Here is a 15,072-nt window from a genome sequence, read left to right as displayed (position 1 = left end):
CTGCTTCCTCCTCTCTCTCTGCCTGCCTCTCTGCCTGCTTGTGATCTCTGTCAAATAAATAAATCTCTGTCAAATAAATAGATCAAATAAATTTGATCTCTGTCAAATAAATAAATAAATAAAATCTTAAAAAAAAGAAAGCTATTTGTCTTTTTCCTATAAAACAGAACATGCTGTTGCCACTAGACTCAATAATTTCACTCCTGTACATTTATTATGAAGAAATGAGAACTTGTTTTCACATAAAAATGTGAATGGCTCAGTGGGTTGGGCCGCTGCCTTCGGCTCAGGTCATGATCTCAGGGTCCTGGGATCGAGTCCCGCATCGGTCTCTCTGCTGGGTGGGGAGCCTGCTTCCCTCTCTCTCTCTGCCTGACTTTCTGCCTACTTGTGATCTCTGTCAAATAAATAAATAAATAAATCTTTTTAAAAAATGTGTACACAGATGTTCACAGCAGACTTATTTGTAAAAATCCCAAACCAGAAACAACCCAAAATATCTTTCATCAGGTTAATAGTTAAAAAAGAAAAACAAACCACCATGGTACACCTGTACCATGAGATACTACTCAGCAATAAAAGGAATGAGCTATGGAACCCACAACAATCTGGGTGAATATCCAGAGAATTACACCAAGTAAAAAAAGCCAATCCCAAAAGGTTATGCAATGTATGATTCCATTTATATGACACTCTTGAAATGACAAAATTAAGGAAATGGAGAACACATGAGTGATTGCCAGGGGTTGGAGTTGGGGAAGGTATGTGAGCACATAAAAGGGCAACGTGAGGGACTCTTGTGGTCACGGACATGTTCTGTATCTTGCTCTGATGTGTGACATGAATATACACACTTGATAAAACTGCACAGAACACACTTAGTAACTATATGTAAACCCAGGAAGATCTGAATTAGATGGGTGGCTAGTAGCCATACCAGCCTCCTCTTTGTGATATTGTACTAGAGTTACAAAAAACATAACTGAGAAATAGAAAATACAATGTGGCTTTAATCTGATGAACAAGGTCTTAATCCAAAGTGCTCATTTCTGGGGGCACCTGAGTGTCAGTCGGTTAAGCATCTGACTTCAGCTCAGGTCATGATCCCAGGGTCCTGGGATCGAGCCCCACATTTCTACCTCTCCCTCCCCTTCTGTGATCTCTCTCACTCTCTCTCAAATAAATAAATAAAATCTTTTTTTAAGTGCTCATTTCCGTCAGAGACAAAAGAAACTAATGATATCAAAATCACATATATTTGTATGTGAAAGAAAGACACAGAGAAAAGTAAGCCCCCTTCAAGGAGATATACAGACATATATTACTTCTCCTTTAAACAAAGCAAGAGTGTATGATACGCACTGGTTCCCCTCAGCAATCCCTTTTATGGCTGCATACTTCTCCGTGGTATAGGTAAGCCATACTTCCACTCCACTGATAGACACTTAGGTTGTTTCTGATCTTTTACGAATACATCATTGTAGCAATAAATATCCTCACCTTTAGGGCTCATACGAGGAAGACAGTACAGTTGGTAAAAGTTGCTGAGTTACGATCGCCATAGCTGTTTAGTTGATACAGCTGCTGGGATGGGAGCTGCTTTGGGCACCTTTCCCAGGCTGGCATCTGACTGATGAGGGGACACCTCTGTCTCTTGGGCTTTCTTGCCAGGACCTCACCTCTGCTCTCCAGTGACCAGTGGTGGGGGTCCTCTTGCTTGAGTCAGGACAGCTCTGATGGGGGGCATCCAATTGGAATTATCACCCAACAATGAGGATTGTTTCCAAGAACCTCCACTCCTCCATAGGGCCCCTTTTGCCTTTTGAAGTTCTGATATACTTCTCAAATTGATTTATAGATTTCAAACAATCCTTATCAAAATGCCAGCTGGCTTTTTTTTTTTTCAGAAATTGATCAATGGAATAAAATCAAGAGTACAGAAATTAACCCACACTTTCATGGTGCATTGATTTTCAACAGATCCTTTAGGGACAACAGGAGATCCACACACAAAAGAATGAAGTTGGAACCCCACCTCAAATTTAAAATCTGTGCTCCAGAGGACAAAATTAGGAACAGAAGGGAGAAAGTCTTTCAAATGACAAGATCTGACATCTGGAACTCCTAAGGGTAGGTGGACTTGGAAGTCAACCTTAGGGACTCTGGCAGCTGGCGCCCTCTGCTGGCCATATTTAGCTCTGCGCCTGCAGACCTTGCCAGGGGCAGGCCTAGGGGAAGGATTTTCAGGGGGCAGGAGGAGGGTGGGAGGAGGGGTCAGGAGGGAGAGCAGCAGGGGAAGGGGAAAATCTTCCTGCAAGAACACTGCACTTTAATAAGGATGCCACCAACACCGGCAATGTCCATGTCAGCTTGGGCCACCAAAGCAACACACCACGGACTGGGCAGCTTACAAAACAGACATTTATTTCTCACAGTCCAAGAGGTTGTCCAATATCAGGGTGGCAGCACGGTTGGGTTCTGGTGAGGCCTCTTCCTGGCTTGTAGATGGCAATCTTCTCCCTGTGTCCTCTTGTGGCAGAGAGTGAGCTCTGGCGCCTCCCCTCCTCCTCCCTCTTCTCCTCCTCCTCCTCCTTCTTCTTCTAAAGGCACTAACCCTTTGGATTGGAGCCCCATCCTACTAACCTCATTTAACCTTTCTCACCTCCTCTAGGCTCTTCTCTACTGGCGCACCAAGGGTTTGGGTTTGGACATGTGCATTTTGGGGGAAAACAATTCAGTCCATGGCAACAAGAATAATAGAGAGGAGCGCAAGATGGTGGAGGAGTTGGAGACCTTATTTTGGTCTGGTCCCAGGAATTCAGCCAGCTAGCTATCAGATAGATCATTCTGAACACCCGTGAACTCAACAGGAGATCTAAGAAAAGGAATACCTGCAACTCGACGCACAGAAAAGTGACCGCTTTCTGCAAGGTAGGAGGTGAGGAGACGTAGATCCAAGGAGATATATGAGAGGATAATCAGCGAGAGGAGGGAGCCTCCATCAGCCAGCTACCAGAAAGTGACAGAGCAGCAGACCACAAAATCAGAACTTTTAGAAGTCTGCTCTGGTAAAGGACATCCCTGTGCCTGAAAGGTACTCAGGTGGCGAAGTGGGGGTGGAACCCTCGCTGGGACAGTGTGGTCTCAGGATCCAGGGTCACAGAAAGAATGAAAGTGCCTGAGTCCAGTGAAATTCCTGGTACTAGAGTGGGGCAGCTGGCTGCAATCAATGAGCCCAGGTGTTCGCTTTCAGCTCGAGGTTGCCATAAACCTTGAACCCCACACAGTCTGGCGACTGCTTTGCAAACAGGGGCCCAGCAAGTGGCAGAACTGGAGTGAGACTCCCTCCCTCCGCCCAGGAGGAGCAGCATGGGTATGTGCCACAGGAGTCTGCAGGGTTTGGGGACTTGAAATGGGGTCAGCCATGCCTGAGATAGGAATGTTTGGTCACAGGCTGAGGTGAGCACAGAGTGCGGACAGAGACCAGGGAGACAGGAGTGATTGACTGCTTTTTCCTAAGGATACATTGAGGAGTGGCGGGGGGCAGTCTTCCAGCTCTGGGGCTGGAGATTGGGAGGCCACCAATGTCATTTTCATCCACTAAAGCAGATGGAAAGCCTTCAGGGAACAAAAGCCACGTAAAGCAATCTGGAGCTACTTACTTTACCTGGCCCCTGGCAAGGGCGGTGCAATTCTGCCTCCGGCAAAGACACCTGAGAATCAGCACAATAGGCCCCTCCCCCCAAAGATTAGCAGGAAGATCCAGCCAAGACCAAGTTCACCGATCACACAAAACTCCAAAACTCTAGCACTAGGGGAAAATAGTGTATAGAATTCATGTTCTTCCTCCCTCGTGACTCCTTAGTCTTTCAATTTTAATTTCTTTTCACTTTCCTTTTTCAATGAATTTCTTATTTTATCAACTATTTTAAAGTCTTTTTTAACTTTCATTTTTATCTTTTCATTGTATTTAATTTTATTTTTGTACACATACAAGTTTTTTCTTTCTTTACAGTTTTGGAATCTAGTTTTCTAACAAACAGGCCAAATTACCCAGAATGCAGTGTATTGCTCTGTTCTATTCACCTGTCTGATCATATTCTCACTCTTTTTTTTCTTTTTAGTTAAAAAAATTATTTTTTTTCAGTGTCGGGTCTCATCTGATTTCTTTAGTGTATATTTTCTGAGGTTGTTGTTGCCGTTTGAGTATTTTTTTTCTCTTGTTCATCTCTTCTTCTCTGGACTGAATGACAAGCTGGAAAAACTCACCTCAAAAAAGAGAACAAGAGGCAGTACTGACTTCCAGGGACCTAATCAGTACAGATATAAGTAAGACGTCAGAACTAGAGTACAGAATAATGATATAAAGATATTAGCTGGGCTTGAAAAAGGCACAGAAGACACTAGAGTATCCCTTTCTGAGGAAATAAAAGAACTAACTTCTAATCAAGCCAAAATTTAAAAAGCTATTAATGAGATGCAATAAAAAAAAATGGAGGTTCTAACTGGTAGAATAAATGAGGCAGAAAAGAGAATTAGTGAACTAGAAAACAAAATGATGGAGAATAGAGAAGCTGAGTAAAGAGAGATAAACAACTACTGGATGACAATGGAAGAATTCAAGACATAAGTGACACCATAAGATGAAACAATATTAGAATAATTGGGATCCCAGAAGAAGAGGAAAAAGGGAGGCAGCAGGAATTCGGAGCAAATTATAGCAGGAACCTTCCCTAATCCAGGGAAAGAAACAGTCATCCAAGTGCAGAAGGCAAAGAGAACCCCCTTTGAACTCAATAAAAATAGGCCAACACCCAACATATAATAGTGAAACTTGCAACTCTCAGAGACAAAGAGAAAATACTGAAAGCACCTCAGGACTGAAGGTCTGTAATCTATACAGGTAGAAACATTAGACTGGCAGCAGACCTATCCACAGAGACCTGGCAGGCCAGAAAAAAACTGGCATGATATATTCAGAGAACCAAACGAGAAAAACATGCAGCCAAGAATACTATAACTAGCTAGGAGAGGTCATTCAGAGTAGTAGGAGAGATAAAAAGCTTCCAGGACAAAAAGAAATTAAAAGAATTTGTGATAACCAAACAGCCCTACAAGAAATATTAAAAGGGATCCTTTAAGCAAAGAGAGAGCCCAAAAGTAACACAGACCAGAAAGGAACAGAGAAAATCTACAGTAACAGACACTTTACAGGTAATATAATGGTATTAATTCATATCATTCAATAGTTACTCTGAATGTAAATGGGCTAACTGCCCCCAATCAAAAGACACAGGGTATCAGAATGGATAAAAAAGCAAGACCATTGATATGTTGTTGCAAGAGACTCGTTTTAGATGCAAAGATATCTCCAGTTTGAAAGTGAGGGGGTGGAAAACAATTTACCATGCTAATGGACATCAGAAGAGAGCTGGGGTGGCAATCCTTGTATCAGAGAAACTAGATTTTAAACCAAGGACTGTAGTAAGAGATGAGGAAGGACACTATATCATAATTAAAAGGTCTATCCGGCAAGAAGATCTGACAATTGTAAATATTTATGCCCCGAACATGGGAGCAGCCAATTACATAAGTCAATTAATAACAAAATTAGAGAAACACATTGATAATAATACAATAATAGTAGGGGACATTAACACCCCACTCACTGAAGTGCATCATCTAAGCAGAAGATCAGCAGGAAACAAGGGCTTTGAATCACTCCCTGGACCAGATGGACATCACAGATATATTCCGAATGTTCCATCCCAGAGCAACAGAATACACGTTCTTCTCGAGTGGAACGATGAACGTGGAACATTCTCCAAGTAGATCACATACTGAGTCACAAATCAGGTCTCAACTGATACTAGAAGATCGGGATCATTCCCTGCATATGTTCAGACCACAATGCTTTGAAACTTAAACTCAATCACAAGAGGAAATTTGGAAAGAACCCAAATACATGGGGTGTCTGGTGGTTCAGTCATTAAGTGTCTGCCTTCAGTGCAGGTCGTGATCCCAGGGTCCTGGGATCGAGCCCCACATTGGGCTCCCTGTTCAGAGAGGATCCTCCTTTCCCCTCCCCCACTCTCTCTGCCTGGTATTCTGCTTGCTTGTGCTCTGTCAAATAAGTAAATAAAATCCTTTTAAAAAAATCAATACACATGTCAAATAAGTAAATAAAATCCTTTTAAAAAAATCAATACACAAGGAAAATACACACCTAACAACAGAACCCCAAATTATATGAAGCAAAACCTAATAGAATTGAAAGGAGAAATACACTATTCAAAACTGACCGTGGGAAATGTTAGTATACTACTCTCAGTAATTGAAGGAACAAGCAAGCAGCAAATCAGAAAGGATAAACATTTGAACAATACTATCAACCAACTTGACCTAAGTAACATTTACAGAACGTACACTAGTAACTAGAGATTACACATTCTTTTCAAGAACTCCTGGAACATTCTCCAGTGTAGGTCAAATGTTAGACACAAAACAGGTCAAAGTTTAAAGAGATAGAAATTATGCAAAGTGTGTTCTCTAATTATAATGGAATTAAAATAGAAGCCAATAACTGAAAGAAGTCTGGGAAAACCTCAAATATTAAGAAATTAAGCTACAAACTTTTTTTTTAAGATTTTATTTATTTGACAGTGATCATAAGTAGGCAGAGAAACAGAGAGAGAGAGGGTAGCAGGCTCCCCACTGAGCAGAGAGCCCGATGCGGGGCTCGATCCCAGGACTCTGAGATCATGACCTGAGCCGAAGGCAGCGGCTTAACCCACTGAGCCACCCAGGTGCCCCAAGCTACAAACTTCTAAATAATCGATGAGCCAAAGAAGATATAAGAAGATTAAAATTTAAAATATTTTATTTGGGGCTGCTGGGTGACTCAGTTGGTTAAGTGACTGCCCTCTGCTCAGGTCATGATCCCAGGGTCCTGGAATCAAGTCCCACACATGACTCCTTGCTCAGTGGGGAGTCTGCTTCTCCCTCTCCCTCTCCTCCTGCTTGTATTCCCCCACTCGCTGTCTCTCTGTCAAACAAATAAATAAAATCTTTTTAAAAAAAAGTAATAGTAATATTTGGTTGGATTCCCCAGTGGAGCCATTTGGACCCAGAGTCGGTGTTATGAGAATGTTTTAAACTACAAGTTCAGTTTATTTAATACCTATAGGGTTATTCCAATAATCTCTTTCTTCCTGAGTTATCTTTGGTAGCTCTATTTCATGTAAGTTGTCAACTCTATTGAAATGAAGTAGTTTATATAATTCTCTTATTTTATTTTTTCACTGTTATTTTTTTAAAGATTTTATTTATTTGACAGACAGAGATCACAAGTAGGCAGAGAGGCAGGCAGAGAGAAAGGGGAAGCAGGCTCCTCACCGAGCAGAGAGCCCGATGCAGGGCTCGGTCCCAGGACCCTGAGATCATGACCGGAGCAGAAGGCAGAGGCTTAACCCACTGAGCCACCCAGGTGCCCCTCATTATGATTTTTTTAATATCAAAGGAAATAAGACGTTACTGGAGTGTGAGGAGGGCTGAGGTCTGTGGGGTGGAGCTGCAGCTTTGGAGGGGCTGACACAGAACCCCAGAATCTGATGCGCTGTGATGACATCCTGGGGCCGCACTGACGATAAGGAGCAGGAGGGGAACATGACGACAGAGACCAGGTGGGGGCTATGGATGGTGCCTATGGCACATGATGAATCATTGACACGGGATGACAGGTGAGGTTGGGAAGGAGGTTCAGTGTCCCCATGACAGGGAGGAATCAGGGACTGAGGATGGGGCTGGGAAGGAGAAGGAGGAGGTGGGTGTCTTGGGAACAGTGAGATGAGGGGGCTCCATCAGCTGGCGCAGTGGGAGGACCCCTCTCTGATGTGGGATGACTTCCGTCTCTGGTTTCCAGGAAACGGGATCAGTCCTGACCCAGGAGATGGTTCATCAGATTTCCAGGAATGCAGATGTCTGCTTACTGTCCTCTCACACTTGAACTTCACCTGTGCCTGTGAGGCCCCAGGACCACGCACCCATATTATTCTCTTATTTTAAAACATTTCTTGAATCTGTAAGGATATCACCTCTCTCATTCTTGATATTGGTAATTTATCTTTTCCTCCTTTTTTCTCCCCAATTCATGTGGCCAGAGGTTTTCCAAGTTTATTCTCAGAGAACCAGTTTTTGGTTTCAGTTATATTTTCTATTGTTTATGTCTTATCAGTTTCTGCTTTTTATTATTTCCCCTCTTCTGCTTATTTCATGCTGAATTTGCTCTTTTATTTCTATTTTTTTAAGGAGAAAGCCAAGTGGGTCATTGACTTGGGTCCCTTCCATTTTTCTCTTACAAGGGTTTAGTACTATAAAGAAGATTGCTGAAAACTGTATTCCTAAAATTTAACTATGTTGTGGGGGTTTTTTTTCCCCACTCAGTTCAAAATATTTTTTTAAGATATTTTAAAAATTTTATTTATTTGTCAGAGAGGAAGAGCACAAAGAAGCAGAGTGGCAGGCAGAGGCAGAGGGAGAAGCAGGCTCCCCACTGAGCAAGGAGCCCAATACAGGACTCAATCCCAGGGGTCTGGGATCATGACCTGAGCTGAAGGCAGCCACTTAACCGACAGAGCCACCCAGGGGTCCCTAGTTCAAAATATTTTATACTTGCCTTTTTTATTTCTTCCTTGACCCACAAGTTGTTTTTAGAAGTGCATTATTTAGTTTCCAAGTATTTTGGTGATTTTCCAGATATCTTTCTAATATTTATCTGTAATGTAATTCTATTGTGATTAGAGAACACACTTTGCATGATTAAGTTATTTTACATTTGTGTATTGACACTTGTTCTATAGCCCAGAATATGGTCTCTCTTGGTCAAAGTTCCATGTGCACTTGAGAAGAACACAGTTCTGCGGTTGCTGGAGGAGTGCTTACAGACTTGGGTGAGTGGGTCTGTAATATCGTTCACGTCTTCTGTGCCCTTCTTGGTCCTGATTTGTCTGTCTTCCCATTCTCTCGGTTGTTCTGACAGGCATGCTGAAACTCCTGATAACTACCATGATTTGCACTTCTCCTTGCAGAAGTGGCTTCCTTCTGTCCGACCACCTTTAGAACATACATCCTGAGCTGTAGTTGGCTGGGGATGAATTCTTTCAATTTTACTATGTCCAAAAAAGGGTGTGGTTTGACTTTGTCTTCAAAAATACTTTCTGGTTTAGGGGCGCCTGGGTGGCTCAGTGGGTTAAAGCCTCTGCCTTCGGCTTGGGTCATGATCTCGGGGTCCTGGGATCGAGCCCCATGTCGGGCTCTCTACTTGGCAGAGAGCCTGCTTCCCCGATCTCTCTGCCTGCTTCTCTGCCTACTTGAGATCTCTGTCTGTCAAACAGATGGGTAAAATCTTAAAAAAAAAAAAAAAAAAAAAACTTTCTGGTTTAGAAATGCGGGTTGACAGCCCCAAACTTCACCCTTAGGGCTCTGCTGCCCTGCTTCTTGGGCTTGCATCATTTCTGGGAGAACCACTCTGTCATTCACTTCTGCTTCCTTGTGTACATTACACGTTTTTCCTTCTGACAGCTTTTACAATTTTTCTTTGTCACTGATTCGAGCAATCTGATTATGACATGACTTGGGTTCTTCTTTCTCTCTCTCTCTCTTTTTCCTGCTTGGGCGGATGGAGCTTCTCAGACCTCTGGGTCCAGCTGGGACACTGTGGGGCCTGGTGGCATCTACACCTTGCCGTTAGTTTTTATCAGATTTATCAGATTTGGAACATTCGGTGTGTTATTGCTCCCATAATGCTTCTGTCCTCTCTGCTCTCCCACAAAGACGCCAATGGGATGTGCTCTAGTCTGATTACGTCTGCCCCCCCCTTCCCGGCTCATTGGTTTTCAATACACTGATGGTTTTCAATCTTTCTACTTCATGTTTCACTTCAGAGAGTTTCTACTCTGTTTCTTCAAGGTCACTCATCTTTTCTTCTGTGTTGTCCAATCTTGTATTCATCCCAGCCACTGTATTTTTTATCCTAGACATTGTACTTTCATCTTGAATGGCTCAATTTGGGTCTTGTTTCTATTTCCCCTCTCCTCACATGTTTGCTCCTTCCTGAGCATAAGGAATACAGTTATGACCATTCATTCAATATCCTTATCTGCTAGTTCTTATATCTATGTCATTACTACTTTTAATTTTTACAGTTTTTATTAAGTGAATTTTTTCCTGCATTGGGTCATATTTCCCTGCCTCTCTGCATGCAAGACACTGTTAAGGCTCACCTTGTTGGGCGAGGGCTGTTTTTGGATTCCCATGAATACGACTGAGCCTTCTCCCAGGACACCTCTGAGTCACTTACGCAGTCTGAACTTCCCAGGCTTGCTCTGAAGAGATGTTTTCTGGGGCCAGAGCTCTTCTGTTCTAGGGCTGATTCTACTGTGCCACAGAGGAATGCCCTCCCCAGCACCCCGCCCTGCAAGGGAAAAGTATGTCTTCTCCTCTACCTGGTGGAGGGACTGCTCCCAGCCCCGCACACCTCAGTGACATCCTGGTTCCCTGTGGCGGTTCCTTCACTCACACACCACCCAGAGCTCAGCGCTCCACGTGACCCCCCCCATCCCTCAGAACTCTCTCCCCTCCCTGCTTTCTACCCTGTAAGCCCCAGGGGTGGCTGCCCCCGACTCAGGTGGGACCACGTGCCCCCAGGGAGCATGCCGGATGTCTCCCCAGTGAGCTGCAGTCACTGTCCTTCACCCAAGAGCCAGTGTCAGAAAGAAATTGCTTCACAAACTTCATCTGACACAAGAAAGCAGAAATCATACTTTAAACACTTCATTTTAATTTAACTGTAATTTCTACATGACTTTTTGAAACTGTTTCCTATTTCTACTTGTAAAAGTATTTATATATGGGGTGCCTGGGTGGCTCAGCCGATGAAGCATCTGCCTTCAGTGCAGGTCATGATCCCGAGGTCCTAGGATCAAGCTCCAGGTCGGGCTCCCTGCTCAGCTTCTCCCTCTGCCCCTCTCCCTGCTTGTGCTTTCTCTCTCTCACTCACTCTCCTTCTCAAATAAATAAATAAAATCTTAAAAAAATTTATTTACATAGAGAGATGTAGCTTCTAAGCACACTTTTAAAATTAGGCATGGCTTTTAAAATCTGAAAGCTTTTGTATTTTTGCTTAAATGCCTAAAATAGCGAGGAGAGTGTCCAATTAGTTTTTGGCAGACTGCAGTATAGGAAATAATTTGTGAGTATTTGTAGGTTGAACAATTATCTTTCTCCAGATTACTACATCCCATTTTTAATGTCCAACCTCCACAGGAGAATTCTAGATGAATTCTGCAGTATTGCTCGCCTTCTCTCTGAGATGCACACTGCCGGCTGCCTTCCTTCCTGACGTGTCCATAACCGAACTGGTTCCACATTATGTGCTAACGACTGGCCTCAAGTGGGTGCAGGAGAGCCGCACTTGGCCTGAAGATCAGCACGAAGCAAGGCTCTGTTCTGTATTATTTTAATTGATTTTAAATGAAATATTCGGTATTACTTTAAAACTCCAAACTACACATTTCCTTTTAAGCCAAAATAAAATGTAGTGTTTTGTGAGGGTTTTCATAAGTGCAGCCGGAGCATGAGTCATTTCTGAAGACCACAGACATCATCAGGAAGCAAAAATAAATCAGTCCCTGACAGACCGTCTTAGAGGGGCGGGTGGTGCGCAAGCTCGCTCTCTCTGTCCCCCGATTACCTGCTTTGTACATTTTCCCAGTTATCTTCTGTCTAGATTTTGGGAAGCAGAGAGAAGTAGGAAACTTTTAATTGGGAAGGAACTCTCAAGCATGTCAATAGCAATCATAACAAACCCCAGGGGCCCAAACAAAATTCAGTTCAGATGCTGGATATTTTGTTCAAGAACTGTTGACAGAACTTTCTGGAAAAACAATCTCTACGTTGGTAGCTTGACTAGTCCTTCTGGCACCATCTGAACGGCGGGGTGTTGTAGGTGAGCCCTGGAGGACCCTCCCCAGCAGGGCTGCCATCTCCCCAGATCCAGTCGCGAGAACCTGGAGAGTTCGGGTTGCCCCTAACCAGCAATGAAGTAGGGTTTTTCTCGTACTCTGCTAACAGTTAGAGTCATTGGCAATTCAAGTTTTATACTGGACTTGGTTTATTTTTCCCCTTAGCTCCAACTGGTGAAATTTGGTCTTATGGAATCATCAAAAGGTAGGTTGAATAGTTACAAATTAAACCTGCATATTAAGTTTTTCCTCAGCCACTGAGAAAACAGGTCCTGTGTTATAAATACCGCGGGTTAGACAGTAAACCCAGTGACGGAAGCTCATTCACTTCCTATGTCACATGCAGTCCAGATGCAGAGACGTCCGTCGTCAGCCACACAGGCTCCAAGCAAACCCTCCCTGTCCCGCGAGGAGACCCTTCTCTTCACTCCAGCATTCGAGCTCGCCCTTTGACCCCGGTCTGATCCCCATCACCTACTTTCTTCTCCAACTTTCGAGCCTAAATTCTTCAGCTCAGCGTGGACTATGATACAAGATTACCTGTTCGGTTTGAAAACTTAGAAGGAAGAGGTAGTAATTTTGGCATCTGTCTTGTTTAGTCATTTCAGGTTCTAGCGAAACTGGATTTTTAATTATGTAATTTTCTTTCTTTTTTTTAAGATCTTATTTATTTATTTGACAGACAGAGATCACAAGTAGGCAGAAAGGCAGGCAGAGAGAGAGGAGGAAGCAGGCTCCCCGCTGAGCAGAGAGCCCGATGCGGGGCTCGATCCCAGGACCCTGGAATCATGACCTGAGCCGAAGGCACAGGCTTTAACCCACTGAGCCACCCAGGCGCCCCTAATTACGTAATTTTCAATCCGAGCTTCGTATCTGTCCAATATTTTCTTATGAAAGTCTAAAATTTGTTATAGTGTGACTTTGCTTTTTTTTTAGTAACAAAACCCCAAAACCCTAACATCTGCTTTGTTTGTCTCTAATCTCATGTTAGTAAATAGACCTTATGTGCACTCATGCTGGTGACTGGCCCTGCGCCATGGGGTCCTGCCCCATGTGGTCCTGTGTGTGCCCCTCTTCTCTCTTTCTCTGTGGTGTGACACTATCCATGTCCTCTGGTCCCCTCTTCTCCTACCTTCTGGGGCTTCTTCTCTCCATCCTCCTGACAGAACTGTACTCCACGCCCTGCACTCCTGCCCTCAAGGCGGCGCGAGCCTTTCCGAGCGGACGTGCCTACCATCCTAGGTGGGCTCAACTCCTGACTCTCCCTTGCATCTCCCTCTCATGGGTTGTGGCTGTGCACCCCACTGCCATCTCGCCACCGTGTGTCCGGCGTCCTTCTTCCCTCTGCCATCCTCGTCCCGAGCGGAAGCCCGTGGGAAACAGTCTGGTCAGCTGCCAGTGCTTACTGCTTCCACTTTGGGACACAGCTCTCCTCTGTCCCTTCAGGACCTCACATCTTGCTGGAGTGACATGGCCACCTTGGAAGCCTCCAAAGCCCCGGACCCCGCCCCCCTGCAGATGGCCCCAGACGTGGACACCAGCCACTTGCCTACAGGGGCCTCTGGCCCAGAGTAAGCCTGACCTGACTCCTGTCTTCATCCTGTTACAAACACAAAATTCACCTGAGGAAACTTTATTGCTTCATTCAACAAGTTGCGAATTGGGAAGCTCCAGGGGGCTACAGAAAAGGAAAGGGTTTTGAAGGCCGGAGGGAAGTCATAATAAACAAGGGAGTAAATGAGATCATTTCAGGCAAGGTCACTTCCCTCTGAGGGACGAAAGGGTCTTATTAGGTAGGTCAACCACCGGGCTGACCAGGGGATTCCAGACTGACTGCCTTCCTGGGAAGGTTGGCACTGCAATTAGGGTGGAGATGAAGCCCTGGTTCGGTGACGAGGGCAGCACAAGGGATGCCATCTGGGGCCTGCGGTTTTCCTGTGACAGGACCTTCACTCACACGGTCCTCTGCACCAGTCTGTCCTTACCTCGTGTTTGCCTGTGGCGGCTACTGAGTGAGAAGGAAAGCTCTGCCTTCTGGGTATTGGAGCACCGTGAACAACCCTCCACGAAAGACCAAGTAGCAGATACTAGGCTTCGATGACACCACGGCCTCGGTCGCAATGACTCAGGCTGTCCTTGTGTGCAGAGCAGTGTAGACGGCTCATGGATACCTGTGGCCGTGTTCCAACAAGAGTGTCTACAGATACTGAAGTCTGGATTGCATAGAAATTCCGTGTGCCTGGAATATTCTTCTTCTTTTGGTCTTTTCAACCGTCTCTCAACGTGAGAACGACTTCAGCACGTACGCGCTGACAGAATGGGCAGGAGGGCTCCAGCGGGGGTGGGCTTTGTCAGCCCCAGGGCTGGAGGAAGGCACAATGGAGTGAGGGCACAGGACCGGAGTGCGGGCGTCCAGCCACCCAAGACTAAAAGGTGCCCATGAAACTTCTGAAAATGTCCCAGACCCCCAAAATAACCCGTCTAAGTCTTCTTCTGATGCTTTAGGACCCATCTTGCTAACAGATGCACAAAATAAATGGAGGCACAGTTCCGGCCTCTGGCGGCTGGACGCTGAGGAGTCGAGTGTGGTTCCCCCAGAAGGAGCCGGTGGGGCCCCTCGCAGGGACTGTCACCACCACAGCAAGGCAAAACAAACATCCAACGCTAGTTTGGCTTTTTGCCTTTTTCCATAAAAGTGACAATTCTTTTCAGATTTCTTTTGGTTAATTAAAACGGGTACTAAGGCAGGTCTTTGGTAAAAGCAAAGTGGCCTATTGACAACTTTTATTTATTTATTTATTTTGAAGATATATTTATTTACTTGACAGAGAGAGCATAGGCAAGGGAAGTGGCTGGCTCTCCGCTGAGCAGGGAGCCCAATGCAGGGGCTCGATCTCAGGACCCTGGGATTGTTGAGGGAGCAGAAGGCGGGCTGAGGACAAATCACAAGCTGACACCCTGTCCCCATCCCCCCACACACTCCTGGGTGGCATCTGTGTGATATTCCTCCTGGAATGCCTTGCTATCAATGCCTTGCTAGAGGGAAAATAAC

The sequence above is a fragment of the Lutra lutra genome, chromosome 13, assembly GCF_902655055.1.
Source record: "Lutra lutra chromosome 13, mLutLut1.2, whole genome shotgun sequence".
Taxonomy (NCBI): Eukaryota; Metazoa; Chordata; class Mammalia; order Carnivora; family Mustelidae; genus Lutra; species Lutra lutra.
Note: the sequence above shows the minus strand (reverse complement) of the source record.